We start from the raw sequence: 24,608 nt of genomic DNA, 5'->3' as shown, positions 1-24,608 counted from the left end.
TTGATTTTGGTAAAATGTTGATAATATAATGATACATGCAAGTATCTGACAATATATAAAAACACAATAGCTACTTTGATGACGGAATGTTAAATTATTTCAAAAACACAAAGGTTTTTTTTAATTTCCTGTGACAGTTTTGAACATAGAAGGTTTCTGCCCAATAGTGACAATATACTTATAAGAATTTTCAACTCATAGTTTAAACATACAACACTAACAGTACACTCACTTAGTAATACTGACAGGAAGCAATGTGTCCTTTGATGTAGCTCAACAGCTCTCCACTCCCCTTACCCTGGTAACTAATTCTGCTCTTAGTACCACTGCTGTTAGAATGACTTTAATATAAGAAAACACAAAAATACTGTGCTTCAACTGCTCCAACTGATAGTAACATTATAAACATGAGATGTGTAATAACATGAAAATGCTCAAAGTTTTGCCATATGGAAAATTTTACATATGAGACCATATTTACACTACAACTACTGGATCTGATTTAATGCAGATAATCACACCTGCCTGTAAGCCTTTGTTATCACCATCTCCTCTAATAAAATTACTGAACTGTTCCAGCCAGTCTGGTCTGTGTCTGTCTAGTTGGGTCCGCCTTTCTGTTGCCTAATACATACCATGACAGATGGGTGTGATAAGAACAACTTAAAAACATGTCTAACACAGCCCTTCTCTACAGGAGAAGGGCTGTGTCTTGTTGACATCAGTGCTTATGGGAAAAAAAAGTTTCATTCTCACTAAATGATTACTGAGAAAAAAGATTAAATGTATTCAGCTCTTACTATCTTGCTCCACGTCTGTGTAGATATATTGCTCTTAGGAAATCTGTCTATTTGAAAAAGTTTGTTGGTTTCTGTGGAAGTGCTGAAAAAACTGAAAGCTGTGGTATTACAGTATACTTGTAAAGCCAAGTTAGCTGGAATGGATAAATAGAGGCTATTCTCATGGGGTTTGTTCAGCTCAACATGTGGATCAATCAGACTCAGAGGAGATGTTGAGTGACCTTTCAAAGTGAAACAGAAAGATGTTGTTTGCCTGTGTCTGTTTTATTTGTACTTTCCTTTTCTATCTCAATCCTGTTATCCTTATCTGTGTGATGTCTTGATGTGTTTTGAACACATCAGTCTCAGACACACACACACACACACACACACACACACACAAACACACACACACATATAATGCAGAATCATCTATTTAATTTAAGTAATCCTGAATTAATTGTGCTGTAGCCCTTGGACATATTCTAACCATCAGACAGACTTTGTTAAATGCATTCTGTTTTAACAGAGTGTATTTAGACAATGGCACAGACTTGGAATGCCACACTCTTAATACACATGCAAGCAACATAGACACTTGCTGGCAAAAGAGTCAGAGCTGGAGTGGAAACAGAAATCAGGTGATGTCTGTGTTTCAGTTTGACGCATTCGCTTCAGTGTCAACATCTTTAAGATCACAACTACAGGAGCTGTATTGTTCATCTGATTGACATCATGATTTAGTAATCACCACTCAGTTTTAACTATGTCAGAATTTTGGTACTCACACCCAAAAAATATTTTTGCAAGACTTTAATTTGCTGAGTATAGCTGCATTTTTCTACAGCTCCCCTTTTCTACCTAACCCAGTAAACCAGAAAATGAATGGTGAAAATGTTACTTAAACTAATACATATGTTTGACTAAAACTAAATTAAAACCAACTGCCAAACACTGAACCACAGTGTCCTGCATCCTCTTTTTCATCCTGGATGGAGGAGATTGGTCCAGTGGGCAAAGACTTTGTCGTAACTATAAAATAGAAATATAAAATTTTTAGGGGGGGCACTGATTTATGCAAGGGTGGCATGAAGTACGAGTGAACACAGACCCACACACACACACACACATATACACGTCTGCAAAGCATTAATTTACCATTTTGTTTCCACTACACTTATCTACAACTTACTTTAATTACTAACTTTGAAGTGTCTTACATGCCTGTGTTTAAAGTTTAAGTTTAAGTAGACTAAGTGGTATAATACCCAACCCAAATGACCAAAACTAAATAATGACTATTGCACATCTACACATATAAGTGACAAGTTTCAACTTTATGGGCTTTAGACCTGCAAATGATCCTCTACTGAATTAAATTGATCATACCTGTTCAAGGTATAGTTCTCAAGCAGCAACAGGCACCACCACCTATGCAACACGGACATGTCAAACTGAAATTTGAGTTAAATAGATAGCAGATGCAAGATTAAGATGTAAGTTCAGTGTAGAAATCTACTTACTACTGAGTAAGCAAAGTGGGCATATAGGGCAATTTACAGGGCAGACTGTACCAAACCAATGTAAAGGTCATGGGAATTTGACCGAAGCAAATGTAAAGGTCAAAGGAACGTGACCAAAGCAAATGTACTGTTGAGGTCAAAGGAACATGACCAAATAGACAAGTTTTTCTATGTTTAACCTCAAGAGTGACATGTACTCTGTACATGCCTTTGACTCGCTTTGTGAATACATTGAGTTAAGAAAGAGGATCTTCCTGAGCTCGCGGGATGACCTAAAGAAGACAGCCTTTTTTTCAGGAAACATGTATCAGCAGTATCAAATTACACTTTCTTATAGTGCTTAACATCAGTGTTTCCTAACCAGTGGTACATGTGCCCCAGGGCGTATTTTTGCAGGAGCCAGTGGGTACTTCAGTGTATTTGAGAATGAAGTGGCAACTTGCAAAAAATAATAATAAAATAAGAGAAATGTTAATGGTTTGCAGTTATTTATGTCTCAAAATAATTCCATTAGTGTGATTGGGTTTGATACAAAATAAAAGTCAATGTGACATCAATTATCACCTAAGAAACACGGGTACTCACACACATTTGGAAATGCCCAGGTGTCCATAAAGGGATGAAAACAGCATCCTTCAGATGAGCATGACCCTTAAAAAAACACACATACAAAAAAAAAGGCAAACATGCACCATCAAACATTCAATATGAATGTGTCAACAGGAAGCATCACAGAAATATAGAAAGAGAAGGTATACTTACAGATAGACCTCTCACTGGATCATTAGTGACTGGTGGGAACCAGGTAGGGCAGACATACTGTATAGATCTATGTAGATATTCTTCCCCTGAGCCAGGTGAGAATGCAGACAAAAGATAACCTGATAATGGAAAATGTCTTGAGTTGGTTTTCCAGACATAGATTTAAACTAGACCTGGACTAAACTTGACATTTTCCATTCAATATTCTGTCTGATTTAAGAGTTGCCTTTTTGTGTCCAGGCAACCACCTTGATTGTACATACATTACCTTGGACAGAGAAATCTTCTCAATTACTTCAAAGCAGGTATTCCCCACCTACAGAAGAAATTTATGTCTTTAATTATTAAATAACAACAACACATTTACAAATGCATTCATACAACCATAGTATAATCACAGTGAACTCTCTGTTGCGCCAAGCAAGTCAGGCAAGTTTTGGATATACATACAAACATTCATCAGCTGGTCTGCTGGTGTCAAGAACATACTTAAGTTGGAATAAACAAGTCAAGTTTTAACACAAACAAATACAACATTCCACCTAGAGGTTCTATTAATGAGCAGCAGCATAATTCAGCAGCTTTTCGTTCAGAAGGTTGTTCCCATGTTCAATGATGTGCATGAGGAAGATGTGTGAGGAAGGTCCCATGTTGATTAGATAAAAGTTGTTTTTAGGCAGAGCAGCAAAAATGCTCTGCAACCTGACTATTCCCTGAAGTTCCGGAATCAATCCTTCGTCTTTTGTATTAGACTGTTGGAATTTGTCATAAAGGACATAATGTTGGCTTGATCCCTTAATAAAAGGCTTTTGATTGAGGGCTTGATCCCCTTCTGGATGTTGCAGTCTCTAAAAAAGCCATGGGAGATGCACTTTGAATTTTTGACATATAGTAGCATCAGCATTCTCCTTTGTCAGGTCAGCAATCCTTCCCTCATGGGGCTGGAATGGAGGGTTGACAGGAACTGGCAGGTTTGCATGGGCTGCTGATCCATGGGCAACGTAATATACACTGAAACTTGGAAAATGCTTCCACAAAAGTAGAAGGTCTGTCCAATCTCTGGGGATTTGTGCTCTGAGGTTGAATTTAACACTATATACAATTCCATGGAGGCACACGATGACTGACTATCCTCCTGTGAAAGAACAAAAGAAAGAAGTAGTACAACTTCTGTCTGTCTTTAATTTAATTATTTTAATCATTTTAAAATTCTCCACTCACCAGAGACACCACAAATAAAAATAGCTGGTTGACAAGCTCTGTACAGTACCCTCTCTTGCAGGATTTGCAAAGTTTACTGATAGTGGATACCTGGAAAACACAGGCATACAAGTACAAAAACATTATTGTCCACAATGTGGAAATTTGCCTGTACACATTCATAAAAAATAAAACTCATCAAACATCAACACATCCATCACCTCAGCATACGTATTCATGAAAATACAACTCACAATACACAAGTCTACACATTAACATACTATGTAAAAAACTGCAACAAAGTCAGGAGCAGCACCCTGTATCCTAGTCTACTGGATCCTAGTTTCATTTATTACCTTCACAGCACTTGGGACAAAGGATTTTTTGTAGATATTTCTATTAGCCATTGGCAATCTAACGTCTCCCTGAGGGTAAAAGTTCGAATTCACTCTACAGTGATTGAGAAGGGTCATTAATAATTCTGTCAGCTTTACTTTTTAGGAGTTCATCATACATACTACTTAGCTGCTTTTGTAGCTTTCCTATGATTTTTGTGGCCATGTTCACTATTTTCTGCAGCTTGTTCCTCCTCTCAATGTTCAGATTACTATACCACATGTTCATGTTAAAAGATAGGATGCTTTCCACTAGGCTTTTATACAGAGTTTCCAGAATATTTTAACTCACTCCAAAATCATTGAGCTTGCTTAGCAAGTGGAGGTGTTGTGAACATTTCTTTAAAATGTGGTCAGTACTTTCCTTGAAAATAAGACTGCTGTCGATGTATAAACCACAGTATTTAAAATCATCAACCATATCAACTATTTGCCCATTAATCATTAAAGACTATTTAAAATATTTATTGTTTTGTATGATGAGCTCTTTTGTCTTACTGACATTTATTTCTAAGGAGCTTGTTAAACACCAGTTCTGAAGAGTTAACACATGGTTAAAATATAGAATCTCTCTTTCAGTATATCCTTTCTGCAGTAGACCAACCAGAGCCACATTTGTTAGCATACTTAAATAAACTAAAATTAGCATAATCGATCTTGAATCCATTTTTGTACACAGAGAAAAGAAGTGGTGATAAAATTGTTCCCAGTGGTGCTCCTGTGTTTAACACAATCTTATCTGACATATTACTATTACAATGTTTCTTCGAGGGTGGTCAGAGAGGAAGTATCTGATCCAATGAATGATGCCTCCATTAACCCCTAGATCCACAAGTCTCTGCAGAAGAGTATGTATTTGCATGGTGTTGAAAGGGGAGGTAAAATCAATAAAAAGAACTCTGGCATAATGAGTGGAGACTTGTAAATGCTTCACTAGAATATTAAACAAGGTTACAGTCACATAATCTGTGCCCTTCTGGCTTTTCCATGCAAACTGTTGGCTGTCTAGGCAGCTAGATAGAGAAGACGCTATGCATCTGCTTAGAACTCCCTACACAGATTTTCAAAAAATGGATGTAAGTGCAAGGGCCTAACATCGTTTAGTTGTTAGGCCCTTGAAGAGTCAGCTTCAAAAACATTGAATTTCAAAAATATGGAAATATCTAATACAGTTTATTCAAGAGAGGTGCATGCACAACATTCCATGAGACTTGCTGTAATTTACTCTTTTTGACAAACTAATGTATATAGACTCACCATTAAAAAATCCTCAGTTTACCATGTTTTATCATTTGGGGCGGCTGTGGAAACATCTAATACAGTTTATTCAAGGGAGGTGCAGTTACAACATTCCATGAGACTTGCTGTAGTTTACTCTTTTTGACAAACTAATGTATATACACTCACCATTAAAAAATCCTCAGTTTACCATGTGTTATCATTTGGGGCAGCTGTGGCTCAGGAGATAGAGCTGGTCATCCACTAACCAGAAGGCCAATGGTTCGATCCCCGGCTCCTCCAGTCCGCATCTCAAAGTGTCAGTGGGCAAGATATTGAACCCCAAATTGCCTCATCATCTATGTGTGAATGTGTGCGTGTGTATAGAAAAAGCGCTGTTTGTATAGAAAAGCACTGTATGGGTGAATGTGGCAGTAGTGTAAAGTGCTTTTGAGTGGTCATTTAATATAATATATTAAGTGCAGTCCATTTACCTTTTACCATGTGTAGATGGACGGATTCCCAGCATGCCTCTATCATGTGTTCACCTTGGAAGTCATCACTTAGATGTTTCTGCTCACTAACTGCAATCCCCAAATACTACATAAGACAAAAATGCAGCGCCTGACACAACGGTTCTTACCTAAAAAGCACTTCAAGAAAAACTTACCCTCAAAGTTGAACATTCCTTTTCTGTGAAGGTTCATAATCATCACAGTTTACACATGAGTCTGTGTATTCTATGTTTTTCTAAGTGTTTCAAATTGGCAGTATGCTTGAAAAATTGGTGGCTGGAAACCTTTCTTTACACAAAAGTCTCCAGAGGGCTGATTACTCAAGAGATGAACATGATTCTATGTTTAAAAATAAAAAAATAAAACACAGACAGTAAAAGTCTTGAAATGGAAAGTGTGAATATGCTGAAAACAAATACTAGCATTACCTGTAATCAGTGTACCTGGTAATGTATTTATTAAAAAAAAATGGCCAAACATATTTCTCACGTGAAAAGTCAGCCAATTTAACTTAGATGAGTGCCGCAGAAACAACAGTACTAGTGCAAAATAAGGTACGGGGAATTTGGAAATTCTTGTGCCAGTAATTAGTTGAACCATTTCCAATTAATGAAATCTATATGGACAATATGGAATACATGAAGGTCATAACATCTTGTATTGTCTGTCATTAACACTGTTTTACACACCTGAAGATTGGGTCTTAGGCAAAGGCAAAGCTGCAGTGTCAGAATGGAATGGTCATTGAAATTATGCAGACCATCTGTCACTTCATGGTAATGGTAGATCATGTGGCATGTGTATCAGTACACCTTCTTTGTAATTTGAGATTTCTGTAATGGACATAAGGATATAAATCAGGACATTAAATCAGGTGCATTTGGTTAATAAAAGGATGTATTTAACTTACTTTGGATTACACCATTCATGCCAACTATTCTGGCTGGTTTGTGATGTGCAAAATATCGTCCAAACTGGGATTGCCTCAAAAGAGCTTGCATGTTGTTTCAGTTGGAATCAACTTCGAAGGGTAATCTTTCGGAGCTCTTGGAGTTGTGGCATCTCCAGGAAGAGTGACTGGTATTTTTTTTCTCTTCATAAAGATATCTCACACTTCTAGGAGGATAACTGACGGAATGAGTAGTCTCTGGTTAGGATTCTGTGGTACGTGGTGCAGTCACGAAGAGTTCCTTATGGTTTTGCAAAAGGTGCCATTTAGCAATGTTCTTGTGCGGACATAATGTATGTGCCTTTGCACAGGGGCAATGCCAGGTGTTTTTTTTTTTTTTTCTGTTGTAAGTCACCATAAGTCTGCCAAAACAACAGAAGTTGTATATTTTGGGCTCATGTATCAAATCTTGTTTTGAGAACCTCCAACTTCCACCAACACTGACAATTGCGCATGAGCTTCCTCTGCTGCTTTCTGACTCTTTTGCAAGCTACCACCTTGGAATTTCCAAAAAACTTGAATTGCAGCATTTCTTCAAGGACCTCATATGGTTAAGTGGTTCCTCAGTAGCAGGCTTGCTGCAATACTAGAGTGACCAGTTATGCTCACGTATACCATGACTGAGGCCACTCCGTTATGCGAGCAACTGATATATAGCAACAGTCCTCCAATTCAGAGTTTGTTGTTTGCCCCATGTTTTACGCTGTATGTATTGGCACACATAGACCATGAATATCTTTTGGCATAGCAAATAGGCCATAAGTTTTTATCAACACATATGCTGTTAAGGCAAGATGCAGCTGCAATGTCTTTTGCCATTGGATGTTTTCTTTGTGTTGTAACAAGTTCTTTTTACACAGAACGACGGAGCAGTTAGGGCACTTCACTGACTTTACATTTGTCACAAGTGAAAATGGCAGCTCTATAGTTTCAGACTGTGCAGCAGCACTGACTACTTCCCCGTGTGAAAAAGCATGTGATATGGAGAACTCTGGAGGTGAAGCTGAGGATGGCTGATAAGTATGTAGTGTAACTGCAGGGGACTGGAGTGAAGCTGAGGGAGAAAGTGTGTAAGAATGGTCTACACTCACTACTGATGCTGAGAGAGGAAGTGTACAAGAATTGTCTACACACATTGCAGAAGCAATAAAATCATCTAGGGCAGATAGGGATTGGGAGGTTGAGGCTCTGAGTGAGGTTTTGGCAATGTATGTATTTAAAGATATGCTGAAATCTCTTGGGAAGCACAGGGCGTGAAGAACAATGATGAGAATGGCACAGATGGGCTGATTTCAGCTGAAGGTGGCATCCAGGTGTCTCCATATTGTCTTCCCACGTGTCGTGTAAAATTGGGACACAAAGGACAACCCAGCTGTGAACTGTGGTAGGTTGTGCGCTCTAAAAGGCTTCCAGTCTTAATTATGGATAGGTGCATCTGGAAAAGAGTTTAGTTTTTTTCATTATTGTATCAGGTCATTCCAGATTGTTATTTTATTGTTATTTCAGGTCCTTCTAGATAGTTATTCTAAAGTGACTTTAACCAGTAACAGCCTACATTATGAGCTGGTTTCTCAGACAGTGATCAAGCCAGCAGGCCCTACACTACAGATGGTTAGTTCCGGTAATAGTCAGGCTACCGTCAAGTACATGCTAGACTGAAAGCTCTAGGCTGAGCATCTGAGCAGCTAACCCTTGCTGCCCATTTGCAAGCTAATGTATCGTGATCCAAACAGTTTTTACTCAACAGTATGGTATCCATTTTAAACTTATTTAAACTCAGGATTCATTTAGTTACACTAATATTTTTAAAAAGTGCTTACATGAGCTGCAACAACGAGAAAACAATTGCTAGCTTTAAATGCTTGGAGCCACATTACATTTTCAAATATTTTTTCTCCATATATGTATACCTACGTCACCTCGATATATTAAAGTTTGATAGGCAACATGGAATAAAACCTTAGAAAAGCCAAGGAACTTTTTAAAAGATCCTTTTAATAGACTGCTGCTTACGCCTTTTCTGCCACAAGTGGATTATACACATGCACAATGCAGATGTTCATGCAAAAACGACACAAAGAAGACCAACTTCCGCTGCTGAGACCAGATGACATTTTGTCTGCAGCCAGGTCCCTCTCCTTTACTGTGGCACTCCAAATTGTGGTCAGGTGCATCCTGTTTTTCCTGTAATTATCCTTGAGATGTGTCTATACACACACCTGTGTATAAAAGGTCCCACAATTCAGTCTGCATGTCACGACAAAAACCAAACCAAGTCCTTTGGAGCTTTACTCTCTGTAGAGTTAAATTGTGGCTAGGCTGGTTTATTCGATGGTGATGATGATGTGAAGAGGATGAAGGAGACTCTACTGACACCATCTTGATTGCATATAAAAGTTTATTACAAAGAAGTCAAATCAAGCACCTGCAGGTCTGCTTGTGAGAGGGTATGAAGCCAATGAACCACTCTGAAAATCAGCCTTGTCCACCAACTTAAATAAGGCAGTTGTTTTCCCAAAAAACATCACAAACATATGGCTTTAATTCCAAAGCATTATCTCGCTTATCAGACTGCAGAGCACCCTCTGAGGACCTTTGACCTAGGGCCTTTGATCTAAGGCCTCTGACCCAAGGCCTTTGATCTAATCACATAGCTTCAGCTCTATGTATATAACCATACACCTCATTTCCCCCCCTTGAGGCTTAGAGCCTCAAAAAAAGAAAAGAATTACACATACATGTTTAAGAATGTAACAAGAATGACACTTCCTCCTATAGTGCTTGCTGCAGCTTAACCTTAGCAAGTAAACAAATGTGTGGCGTGTGAGAGCAAAAACCTGTCAGGCAAGCTTCCTTTCTTACAAGTTCCATCAATCAATCAAGACAGGAAATTCTTCTCACGGTCCTCGCTGCCTTTAAGCAACTGCATTGTATTTACATACTGACAGAGAACAACATTCTTAAAGCAATTGAAGTGAAAAGATCCTCAAGTAAAGCAGAATATCATATTGGACTCACTAGCATATAAATGTCCTACTTTGAATATTATCAATATCACAGATTACATCTAACACTGTATATATATATAACAGAAGACATAAGAAGGTATCACACTGCAGCTCCTCAGCAGCGTCGACTCTCATTGTAGTATTGATGGTGTTTTGAGTCCAGACATTTTATTTCCACAGTGTCCTTGGTCCCTTCGTCCATTTTCACTGTCCTTGTTTTGAGTGTTTGAGAACATCGGGGTCCCTGAACAGTCAGCCACCCTCACAGTGGTTTTCCCCAATACCGTTCTAGGAGAAAAGAAAGAAAACACCAACCAGTATATTGCAAAAATAAAAAACATCAGATGCAGATTATCACATTATCCCAAGTTAACATTCACATTTCCATGCCCCCCCTTTGATTATACCAAGCTATAGTAAGAGACTACAAAACAACTGAATAATATCAAGAATATATGCATAAAGTATAATGAGATTATATATTCAAAAGGATATTTCTCAATCAATTTGCATTCTATCACCAGTTCCTCATCCTCGTCGTCTGGGTCAGTCTTATGTAGTAGTAGCATCTGAACCTGATCTCCAGGCATCACAACTCAAAGCCATCTTAATATCATAGCTTTCGCAAAGGTAAATAGCAGCGTACAAAAACAAAACATCACAGACAGGGACATAAGAACTGCTATCAAAATCTGAATCAACGCTGCCCCTAACACTCCGAATCTTTTTTTCGTAACCAAGCATTAGCAGACCATCCAGCTCTTTGCGATGTGCCAAACGCATCCCTAATGTGCTTCCATGCATCTACAACACTAGTGATATTATCATAGTTGTCAGGAATCAAAGTATAACAGGTATCACCAGTTAAGTTCAAAGCCACACATAGGCCACCTTGTTTGGCCAAAATATAATCAAGAGCCATATCATGTTTCAGCAACCTCAGTCTGTGACTCCTTTGAGTATTTGACAAGTATTCGAATCCTTTTATAGTCTCATTTGCAAAACCCTGTAAAGTGTAGGTGATATTATCAATATGATCAGCCAAAAATGTTTCAATGGCAGGACTCCAGATTATGAAATTGTGCCATTTCCGTTTTCTTCCTACTACCAGGAACAGCAGTAGATTTGACCTCATCAGGTGCTTGTCCCTTCTGGACCGCAAGAACTTCATATGGAAGCTTTAACCTTGCCATGTAACAGCATCCGGTCCATCCATATGGCAAAAATAAATATGCTTTATCACCTCAAACCCACCAAATGTCTCTGAAATTCCCTAAGTTTGGTTCTTTACCATCATAGTTCTACTCTGTTTGCGTTGTGGTGTACTGATAAAGCCATAACTCTATCTTTTCCTGACATCTGCTGATACAACAACCACGATAGCGCATAAGATTGACACCTAGGAAGCAGCGGTTCTGGTATCATCTCCATAATTGTGCAAGCCATGTGCCTGGTGGTGGAACTCTCACCACACTTGGACAATTCATGTCCCTAACTGATCTTACGGAATAAGTCAACTGTTGAAACCATAAATTTCTATCTGCCCATGGGTCTGAAATTTGTAACACCGAGGAGTCAAATCCATATGCCTTCCACTTAGTTTCTCTCTTCTGTAATGCTCGGTAGGATTCAGTCATGTCTTCTAGTGTCCAGTCAAGGTCATCAGGGTCATTGGTCAGGTCTGACAGAGTCCTCTGGGTTGTTACAGATGAATTTACATCAGTCTTGTCCACAATTGATTCCCGAATTTCAGATTTCTTACTACTACTGTTCAAGGTAACCTCTATTCGCAACATAGGCTTTTGAGTCCCATTAACAAATTCCTCAGGTTTCAAAAGTGTCATAAAAGCGGTCTGTGTCCTGTTTACACCAACGTTCCATTTACCACATTGACATGGAAGATGAGCCACACTGCCTAATTTTACCCCAATAACAGAATTCAAAGAAGTTGGTGTCGGTAAAGTTGGTGTCGGTGAAGTTGTCCGAGGTGCAACTGTTAAGAGTGATGCATTTGTAATTTCAGTAACCTTCAGGACTGGAAGGATAGGTTTCTGTTCCTTTTTTTCCAGTTTCCGGTCGGAGAGTTGATGTTGTAGTTGTTAACTCTCTTACTTTAACAACTTGGAGTTGTGTGATCTTACTTACATCTATTACTACTAAAGTCACTATCCTACTTCTAAACCCTATCTCTGACCCCTCATTCTGAACTTGTGGATCATAATAAGAACACCTATAATCACCTTGATCCTCTTGCTGAAACCTACGTACATAAAGGCTAAAGTCACCTTCAATCTTTATTCTCCTCTGGCCATTAACTAACACATACTTCCCTAGTGGTGATGCTCCCAACAGATCATGAATCTTGCCATGGTCATCTTCCCACTGAACTCTGAATTTCCCTTCGCCAGTATTATCGCTCATACAATGACATGGGAGCTGAGCTGACTTTCCCAAGGGCACTTCAACCCTAGTTCTCATAACATCTTGGTCTGACCCTTTTCCGAACTAGCCTTGGACTTTCTTCATCTGACTGAATCTCTGGATTCCCCTGAAGTGGCCTTACAGAACTCTGGTGTCTTTGATGCATCATACCCCACAGAAATGGGCTCTGCTGTTTCTGGGACATATTGGAAATCAATGTCATCAAATTTTCTTTCCTTTCCATTGACTACAAAGTCATCCCTGGCATCACCAGAAGTGTGCCCAAGGTCATCACTATTGTCCACAACATGGACAATCTCCTCCTCAGGCTCTTTAGCCTGGAGGTCTTCATGGACCTCTGCTCCTTCTGCATGTTGTTCCACATTTTCTTCTGGCTCTCTTAAGCCTTGAATATTTCTGCTCTGTAAGCGCGGCGCCTCTTCTCTTGGCGCTTTGACACAATGCGATAAATCATACCACGTCAGAGATCTTTTAACCTGGACCACAGTTCCAGTATTGCGAACAACTTCAAATGGTCCTTCACGGCGTTCGTTAAACCACTTCCTTCTGAACACCTTGTCTCGGGGTTGCACTGTGCTCCTTTTTTGCTCATCAAGCACCTCTTCCTGTCTTTGCCTGTCAGAGACATACACGGATATTCTTTCATGCAGAGTAGCCATATATGTTACGTACGCTCGCATTTCATCTTCCAAAAGGGCCAGACTCGGACCCTTCCCGCTTGTTTGCAAACAAGGCGTTGTCATCAGCTTGCCCATGACCAACTCATGGGGTGTCATTCGCAGATTATTCAGCTCACTCAAGCGACACACCATTAACGCCAGTGGAAGCGCCGCTATCCAATTTAGACCCGTGTGTTGGCAAATTTTAACTATTCGGTTTTTCAAAACACCATTCATTTTTTCGCAAATTCCTCAGCTTTGCGGGTGATAAACTGCTCCTAGACGCTGTTTAATTCCCAGTTTTTGTAAAATCAATCTCACCGTTTTATCCACAAACTCTTTTCCATTGTCTGAAGATATCCGATATGGAAACCCCCATCTGCTTATGACCTCTCTACACAAAAACTTGGCAACAGGCTGAGCATCCTTCCGCTTGGTTGGACAAGCCTTAGGCCATCGCAAAAATCTGTAAACAACGACTAGCATATATCTCTTACCTCCAACTGGTTTTATCATTTCAACAAAGTCCACAACTAATAACGCATGGGACCTCTCGAAGTTGGAATGTGGCCAAGAGGAACCGTCACACCCCTCCGAACGTTGTTTTTCAGGCAGATGGTGCATATGCCTGCAGATGCCTGCCTATGACACAATCAATCTGCTCAAGTAAGTATGGTGCCCAGAACCCATACTCTTTCGTAATCTTTCTCCTAACTTCCCCCCTTGCGACATGAGTTAATCCATGTGATTCCTGAATCAACAGACCTAGCAGATCTGGAGGTGCAACCATCAGCCCCTCATGATTTCACCACAGACCGGTAGAATCTTGGATGGCACCTCGGTCCAGCCACAACTGTTTATCCATTGCAGGAGCTGCTCCTTGCATTAAGATCACATCTCTGAGCATAATCTTATCTTCCAAGTCCACCTCATGAGTGACCAAAAGAACTTTGCCCAATTTATCCGCTCCTCTGACTGCCTTTGCAGCTTCATCAGCTGCTTTATTGCCCTGTGTGACTCTCGAAAAATCGGCTTTATGTGCTGCGCATTTAGCTATCGCAATTTCTATAGGCTTCATCATAGCATGCAAAAGTTTCAGTATCTGAGGATGATGTTGTATTGGGGAACCATCTGTCTTCTTGAAGTCCCGGTTCTTCCATACAGAACTGAACAAATGACACACATTATGTGCGTATGCAGAATCTGTATATATCGTCACTCGTTTACCTTCTGCCAACAGACACGCTTCGGTCAGCCCCACAAGTTGAGGAAGCTGTGCAGACACAGACTGTGGTATTACTTCAGCATTTTCAACAACAAATCCAGTTCCCTGGGCTTTTTACCACTGCATAGCCAGCACTCAATTTATCTCCTACACAATAGCAGGATCCATCAGTCCAAAACTCCAGGTCTGGCTCACGCAATGGGAGAGCTTGCAAATCTGACATGAGCCTCGAGTATTTCTCGGCTTCTTGACCACAATCATGTCGTTCACCATCCTCTGGAGTTGGCAAATTCTCAGCTGGATTTACCATGGCACACCTCGCTACCTCGGGTGACATCTTCCTGCTCTAAGAGCCTATGATAGTCTCTGAGTCTAGGCATAGTCAATGTGTATTTGCCATAGTTCAAAAGATTCTTGAGACTATGATGGGTAAGAATTGTCACCGGATAACCCATCGTAACAGATGTTGCTTTGTCATACATTAAGGAAACTCCCACCCTTGCTCTGTAACACAATGGTAACCCCAACTTCTGAATAGGCAGTGGGATAGTAGGAAATGGGTTGAGGACTTGTCCCCATACCTGTCGGCGGACAAAGAACTGCACATGCATATTTAGCCCCAGTGGAAGTAGACACATACAACAAAACGTTCTTAGAGTAGTCTGGAAGCGCCAGCGCTGGAGCCTCCTGTAACCTCTGCTTAATCATCTCAAATGCCAAAAGGCCAATGAGGTGTATGGTTACATATGTAGAGCTTAAGCTATGTGTTATCATAGAGGCCCTAGATCGGGGGGACTCAGAGGGTATCTCACAGTCTGAAAAGGGAGGTAACACTTTATGATTAAAACCATATGTTAGTGACGTTTTTCAGGAAAACAATTGCCTTATTTTAGAGTCGGTGGTCAAGGCTGATTTGGAGAGTGGTTCATTGACTTCACACACTCTCACAAGCAGATCCGCAGGTGCTTGATTTGACGCTGTACTTCTTTGTAATAAACCTTTATATGCAATCAAGACGGTGTCAGCGGAGTCTCCTTCATCCTCTTTCACATCATCATCACCATCTAATGAACTGAACCATCCTGTGTCCAGGAAAGATTGCAATGAAGTTGGACATTCGCAGTGTCTTTAATCATAGCCCTCAAAGGCCCTGTTAGGCTAGCATAATCCTCTACCAATGCTGAAGAATAACCAACAATAACCAAGATATGTCATCATTTCTCTGACTGTTCTGGGCTTTGGAGCCTTTCAAATGGCTTCTAAAACACTGTCAGAAATACTTCTATGTCCTTGCATTATTGTTTGACCCCTTAAACTACCTTCTCCTGACAATACTGCAACTTTTTCAGAGAAGCCTTATGCCCTTTTTCTGCCAGTATCTGTAGCAATCTAATTAACTCCTTGTAACATGTTTCCTTATCCGGTGAACAGACGATTATATCATCCACATACTGAACAACAGTTCTTGTCAGTATCTGATCTATTCCTTCCAAATCATCCTTCAGTACTTTATTAAAAATGTGAGGACTATGTTTAAACCCTTGTGGCAATCTCTTGTACTCATAGAACTGTCCCTTATACATGAATCCAAATAAACCTTGACTTTCTATACCAAACGGAACACTGAAAAATGCCCCACACAGATCTAACACCATGAAATGTGTGGCCTCTGGAGCAATTTGGGCCAACAAAGTATGCGGATCTGGCACGTCTGCTGGAAAATCAGCCACCACTTCATTCACTGCTCTGAAATCATGTACCAAGCGATAAGAGCCATCTGTTTTCTTCACAGGCAATAGAGGCGTATTGCTCTGAGGATTCTGGGTTATCTTCAAAATGTCTGCTTTCAAAAGTCCTTCAATTTGTTGTTCAATCCCTTGGACTGCCTCTTCCCTCAGTGGATACTGGTTCTTCCAAGGTGTTTTGGTTCCTGGTCAGAGTTCAACTTTCACTGGTTGGGCTGACTTCACAAGTCCTATGTCAGTACTATGTCGAGACCACAAATACTCTGGAACTTGTCGCAGCATCTCCTCTTTCATAGAGTCTGAGTCCATCTTGACACTGAAAATTGACTCGTGTCATCTGCACCATCTGTGGTTGTCCCTGTCCTTGAACAGAGATCAAAATCTTAATAAACCGCTGATCTTCACTCCTCCAGAGGGCAAGGTTCCTTATTACCGGAGTAAAAACCGCTTCCTCTGCTTCTGCCATCATTTCTCCAATGTGTTTCTGTTTATATTCTTCAGATATCATCAAAGTCACATGTGGCACACTCTTCTCAATGTCATACTCTTTATCCAAATAATCATTGTTGTTTATCTTCAGAGCTGCTCCTTGTGGTCCCAAAATTATACAGCACGATCTGAGCTGGACTTGCTTTGGTTGACGATGCAGCTACTCCTCTGGATTTGATTTGGCAGCCTCCTTGTAATACTTGAGTGTACAATGAAATTAATAATCTGGAAGCTTTGCATCAGGCATGTTTGCTACAATAAACTTCTCCCACAGTTTGACTGGCTCCAGAATATTCGGACTAAGATTTCCAATACAAAACACAGAAGAAGCTTCAATCTCCGTTGTCATCAATAGTTTGCGACAAATGTCAGTTGGCACTTCCACCAGACAGCCATCCAGTGTACACCTTATTGTACAGTTCAATCTGCACAAAGCATCTCTTCCCAAAAGTGCGATGGGTGTGTGTTCTGACACCAATATTGGAATTGTAGTTTTCTGGTTATTATAGCAGAGCTCAATAGGTTCCGTGAGCGGAATCAGCTGTTTCACTTCCTCAAACCTGATTGTCCGTATCAATTGACCAGACATGGGGAGATGTATAGCATCTTCAGGCCGAACAAAGGTGAAAGCAGCTCCGCAATCCGCCATCACTTCCAATGGTTGGTAATTCACTTTCACCACTACTGTTGGATGTTGCTCTGGCCCTGACACTACCAGCTGACACCCCCTTCTCGGGTCCTCTGGGCATCCCTAGAATCCAGGCTCCTGGCCCCTGTACGGGTTCACCGGTCCGGAATGGCCTTAATTGGCCCCTGAATCCTCCTCTGAAGTTTCCTCTGGAGTTTCCTCTGAAACCTCCTGGCCTGTTGCATTCCTGAGCAAAATGTCCAAACTGTCCACAATTATAACATACTTCTGGGAGGCTGTTGAAAATTTAAATTAAAACTTCCTTCTCTTCCTCCTCCAAAGTTTCCTCAACCTCCTCCTATATGGTTGTCCACAACCGGACTGGTTGTGGGCAGGAAGCAATGGGAGCAACAGATGATGGCTGGGCCAGTCAAAACTGGATCTGGTCCAGCTGCAGTTGTGGACATGGTTGATTTGGTGGAGATTTACTCTGAATAAACAAAGCCTGCTTCTTTTCCTTCTTATTATTATCCACCAGCTGTATTTGATCGAGTTTTCTGAGAGTCTCTTGGTCCTGTTCTTTCTGGTGATACTCCTTCTTCCGATATAGCTCCACTTGATGCGCTATGTGATCCGTGTAGCCACCCTTTGCCATGCTTTACAAGACCAATCACCTCTGCCAGTTTGCTCTTCACTGGTAGGGGCAACCCCTTCTGTATTTTCACTCGCAAAATTGATTGCTCCATCTGATTCAAGTCCGGGTCATTTCCTGTGACTTTTCTCCACACTTGATAGGCTCTTGACACATAAGCCCTTGGGTTTTCTTCCTGTACCAGTGGTTCAATAAGAATATTGTCAGGATGTACATTTGTTGGAAATGTATCTCTCAGCGCTCTCCACACACGACCTCTATTTGCAGTAAACAACTCTGGATCGTTCACAGAAGTTCCCACATATCGATTGAGTCCTGCTTTCTGTAAAATCTCTTCCATAACTGGGACCCCAAGGAGGTTAGCCAAAAGTCTCTTAATATCTCCCATGGCAGACTGTGTTCCCACCATAATCTCTTCCAACTTTGAAATCCAAGGATGCAGTCCATCTTGAAGAGTAGTTAACTTCAGAAGTATATCTGACTTATCTGTAGTCTGCCAAGGCTTATACTCTAGATTCTGTCCTCGAATGACCACTAGACACGTCTTATCGGGTAACTCTCCCCTTCTTGGGCGTAATGAATATTTCATAGTGTCCGACTTTTTAGAGTCTTTCTTCCATTACTCTTTCTTCGCTATCTGTAATTCCTGTAATTGATTCTCCAGTGCTTCCCGACTTTCTAGACTGGTAGAATTGTTTATGTTAAAAAGACATTGATCAATATTTTTCTCAACCTCTCTTAAAGCCTGCCATCTGTCTTCTCCATATTTGGTACTGGATGCCTTCGGGAAAAACCCTCTCAAAGACGATGGACTGTTGCTCTCCGAGTCTCCATCGCTGTTTCCATTCTCACTTTCATTGGAGCTGCCATCTCCTCGGTCCTGGTTCTTCCAAGTTTTGACTCCTCTTCTCTCCACTTTAGTCTGACTGCTGGGACATATCCACCCATACTTTCATCCGAATCACTCTGATCATCATCTCATAATTCCATCCTCTTGATCCTTAGTCCACCCTTAGTTTCCAAACGAGCCATTTTCTTTTTACTTTTGGTGCTCGGATACATCTTTATGGATGTTTCCGCTCTTTCCGTTTCCATTATTCGTTCATTCTAATCTGAAATGTGATAGTTACCCTCCTGACTGATCACTGGAAGTTGGGGATAAATCTCTTCAAACTTCACCTCCTTCTCATAAGATGGGGGTTTCTTTATTGGGGCCGTATGTAAGAATGGTGTATTAGTTTCTGCCATTAATTTTTCTGCTTCCTTTGCATTCTTTTCTATTTCTTCTGCACCTTTCTCCCTCTTATCTTTTGCAGCTTCCAATAATTTCTGTCCCTCATTTTCAAACAACTGGAGAATGCCAAGCTCTGTTTGTCTTTTTTCTTTACGTTTCTGTCCCTTTCTACCTTTCTTTTGATCCGCCTTATATGTGGATATAAGAACCTGCATTGTTTTAATTACATCTGGGTTGAGAGTCCCTTCCACTGGCCAAGGTTGGTCAACCTTTCCGACATTTTTTCTATACCTTTAATTAGGGGATTACTCTTCTGCACAACATCAACCGGAGTAATTGCTTTCGTGGTTTTAACGTCCTTCTTCGACATTTTAATGGTTCCCTTATACTCCCTTATTGTAAATCAAATAAAATCTATTAAAGTTTATTTAGGTTGTTCCTCTCTTTGGTTTCCAATTTAAATTAATTATAAACCACTGTATTGCCACAATTTGCCAACTTCAGAGAATCAAAAGTCTTATTTTAATTTATTTCATTCTAATAATATCTTAAATCTCCAAGTTATTCTACTTTAAATTGACTCAAATGTCCTTAAAGACTGTCAATTTACTCTAAGCCTGAATCATTTGTTTTTTTCTTTTTCTTCAATCTCTAACCAGGAGGGAAGGGAGGGGGTAGCGCTCTCTCACTCACTCCCTCTCTCTCACACACACAGAGAGGCAAAGAGTAAAAAACTGAGAAAAACTGCACGCCTATCAATCAACCAATCCCACATCAAAACCAAAATGCGTGTTTTAATATTGGTAAACGTTATCAGAAGGTTGTCTTTCCCTTCTTATCTTATTTTTTACTCATTCTTGTGCACACAAAACATCCTTGCTGTTCTCCCTACTTCTCTCCATAATAAAATGTTCCTCTCGGGGTTCGTATTTAGCAGATTCCATATGTCTTATCAATGGAAGCTCATAAATATTATCAAACGTCCCTCAAGGGCTCATGTATTAATTTTTAACAATTTAAGTCCCCTTAAAGACTCATAGATCATTAGTTTCAAACATCCTCTCAAAGAGGCTCATGATTTATATCAAGACGTCCCCCTAAAAGAGGCTTGTGTATATTTAACATTAAAAGCAAACACATCTGTCCTGATTCAATAAATCACTTATTTTCAACCACACCCTATGTGTTGCTTTCACACATGAACCTTTCGCAGCCAGTCACACCCAGCTGGAACACAGCTGACACACAACGCAGCAGGCACACACACACACACAGACCAATCGTTTAACAAACAAAGGCACAGAGCAGATTACACAAAGCAAAAGCTCACAACAAACTCAATCATCATAGCAAATTTTGCAAAGTTATCTCATTCATACTTTTCCCTACTAAATGCGCATTTTTGCCGCTCACTTTTCTCTTTTTTCCTAAATTTCTGCTACCTTAATAAGATGCAGACATTTCAATGAGAGGCTGCTTCAGACATTGTTCGTCAACGAATGTTCGACTGGGAGCTTACTATTGAATTTTCTCATTCTGCACCTCCAGTTCTTAGAACTGACCTGAGACATCCCCTACTGACATTCCAGGTTTTATGGCCCGTCTAACACTGCCTTCCTAAGGGCTTCATCCGAATCTGCGGCTTTACCTCTGTATTTGATCTCTTTTCCTGTACATTACCTCTTTTGCCATGTTACTTTTAGTTTATTTCATTTCTCCTAATTCCTCTGGATTCCTCCGAATACCTCCGGATTCCTCAGAATTCTCCAAATTTCTCCGGGCCCGGAGTTACGTTCCTATTTTCCAGTCAAATTCCACTATTCTTTATAAGCCAACTTTGACGCAGCGGCTAATACGCATGTCTTACCGTTAAAAAAGATAAGGGCCCTGTCTTCATTAATCTTGCATGGCGTTTATTTAGCACACTTTACCATTACTAATTGGGCTATTCTACAGTTTTCTACTTTAACTTCTTATTTTCTTCACGTCTTTATTAGACTACTCCCCCCTTTGCATCGCCAAGCAACGCAACAAAACCAAATTTAGAACGGAGCACTGAATCAAACATCAACACATCATGACACGCACACGCAAATGATTCTTTGTGATGTGTCCAACCAGCAAATACAACAGCCTCAACGAACAAACCAACGCCCCAAGAACATCAGAAATGCTCACCTTGACCGCCGGCGTGGAGCGGGAGTCGGCGAGCTGACGCTGGTGAAGATGCTGCAGGGCACAACACGACCAAGTTCGTGACGCCAAAATTCTTTTAGATGGTTTATTAGATGGTGATGATGATGTGAAGAGGATGAAAGACACTCCGCTGACACCGTATTGATTGCATATAAATGTTTAATACAAAGAAGTACAGTGCCAAATCAAGCACCTGCAGGTCTGTTTGTGAGAGGGTATGAAGCCAATGATCCACTCTGAAAATCAGCCTTGTCCACCGACTCTTAAATAAGGCAGTTGTTTTCCTGAAAAACGTCACTAACATATGGCTTTAATTCCAAAGCATTATCTCGCTTATCAGACTGCAGCACACCCTCTGAGGACCTCTGACCCAAGGCCTTTTTTATTTAATCACATAGCTTCAGCTCTACATATATAACCATACACCTCAATACATACATACATGCATATATACATATATATACATACACACACACACTGTATATGAGTGGTTAGATGGAAGCCACTTTGAGTAAAAGGCACAGTCTGCTTGGAGTTTGACAAATGGCTTTGAGATGACTGAGACCATGACGAAAAAGATTCTCTGGTCTGATGAGACAAAAACTTAACCCTTTGGACAGAACTCCAAACGATGTCTGCCAATCACCAGGCACTGCTCATCATCTGGCTAATTCCATGGTGGTCAGCATCATGTTATGGGTATGCTTCTCACTGGCAGGGAAAGAAAAACTGGTCAGAATTGAGGAAGGATGAATGTATCTGAATACAAAGTGGTTCTTGAAGAAAACATTGAGATAAAGAATGGGATAAACTGCCCAAAACCATGGGTGCAAAGCTTGATCAAGAAGACTTGAAGCTGTGATTGCCGAAAAAGGGGCTTGTACAAAGTACTGAATTAAGGGCCTGAATACTTTTATAAATGAGAAATTTTAGTCTTTGATTCATATTAAATTTGCCAAAAATGTTTTCACTTTGTCATTTATTAATTGAGTGTAGACTAATAGGCAAAAATAGCAATATTATCCATTTACAGTTAAATCTACAACACAATAAAGTGTGCAAGATTCTCAATGCTTTCTGAAGCCATTGTAAATGTATTTTATGTATATATTTTTAAAAGATAGCAAGGGAACCATTAGGGCCCATGAAAGTATGTAGATTTCTAATTTCTAATGATTCCATTTACAGCATAAGAGATTCTTATAAGATGTTTGTAAGACAAAATGATTATCCATATCCCAAGAGCTCTAGCTAGTATTTAGAAACTAACACAGTTAGTTTAGTACACAAACTTCCACATATTTTTTCAACTGAATTCTACGCTCACAATAGAAATAAAATCAATAAATGAATTCAGTGTTTTTGCCTTCCTATGTACTCCTCATTGAACCTACAATACTTGAAAACTATTTCTGCCCAGTAAATTCCCACTGTTCCTCAGCCTGTTTAAGACAGTGTTAAGACATATGGCTTCATTGATAAATACAGCTGGGTGTCATCTGCATGGCAATGAAAATGTATGTGGTTCTCCCTGATAGTATTGCCTAAAGGGAGCATATATAGGGTGAAAAGTATCTATCTATCAGATAAATATGACTTAAACCAGCTTAGTGTGGGTCCTTTGATTCCAATGACATGTTCCAGTGTCTGTAATAAAATCTTGTCATCAGTGGTGTCAAATGTAGCACTAAGATCTAGCAGGACAAGTAAAAAGATGAGTTCATTGTCTGAGGGCATGAGAAGATTGTAACATTCACCAGTGCTGTCTCTGTGCTATGATGTACTCTAAATCCTGATTGAAAATCTTCAAACATACCATTCCTATGCAAATAATCACATAATTGGTTTGCAACAGCTTTCTCAAGGATTCTAGAAATAAAGGTGAGGTTGGATATAAGCCTATAGTTGGCTACAATATCTGGATGAAGACAAAGCTTTTTAAGTTGCGGTTTAATTACGTCAACCTTAAAAGCCTATAGTACATAGCCTGTAAATAAAGATAAACTGATCATATCTAATATGGAAGTGTTAATTAAAGGTAAAGCATCCTTGAACAGCCTAGCTGGAATGTGATCTAAAAGACAAGTTGATGGTTTAGATGAAGAAACTGCTAAAGTTTGCTCAGAGAGAAGGTGAGGAGAACTAGTCAGCTACTGTACTGGGCAGTGCATCCGTGCCAGTTGTGGGCAGGAAGTGGAGCTAGCCTCCTCTGATTCACTACCTTCTTTTTTGGAGGGGCAACAATGTCGAGTGTCACCTGCAGTGAGGCAGCAGCACTATCAACAAGATCATTAACTTGGGAGTAAAGTTGAGATAGCTGTCCTCCAATGTAATGACACATGGCAATGGAGTAAATAACAATCAAATTCTTTCCTTAAATTTGGTTACAGCATTGTCAGATAAAAACCTACTGTAATGGATTTTTTTCCCAAATGCTGTGTAGTCCATTATTGTGAACTCAAACATTACTAAAAATGTTCAGACAAAAGAGAGTTTTGGGGAAACATTATTAAATTTTCATTTTCAATGCCATATGTCAGAACAAGATCGAGGATGTGATTAAAACAGTGAGTAGGTTCATTTTCATTTTGAGAAAAAAACCAATTAAGTCTAATTGTGAACTAAGTGCAGAACTAAGGCTGTCACTTTCAACATCTACATGAATGTTGAAATCACCAACTATAATTACTTTATCTGTACTAAGAACTAACTCAGATAAAACATTTGAGAATTCAGATAAAAATTCTGAGTAAGGGGCAAGTGGACGATATACAGCAGACAGTAGAACTTGTTGAGTTATAACTAATTTTACGTCTAGGGTTGATTAATAAGATGGAGCGCTTCGAGGAATGAGAGAATTAATATGAATGGGGGTGTTGATTCATTAAGACTAACACGCTCTTCTTGCTGCAAAGTTACAGTAATACAGAATAAATCACTGTGATGATCAGTTATCAAATTGTTGGCTAATAGGGATTTAGATGAGAGC

The sequence above is a fragment of the Xiphias gladius genome, chromosome 5 (assembly GCF_016859285.1).
Source record: "Xiphias gladius isolate SHS-SW01 ecotype Sanya breed wild chromosome 5, ASM1685928v1, whole genome shotgun sequence".
NCBI lineage: Eukaryota > Metazoa > Chordata > Actinopteri > Istiophoriformes > Xiphiidae > Xiphias > Xiphias gladius.
This window is presented reverse-complemented; position numbering follows the sequence as displayed.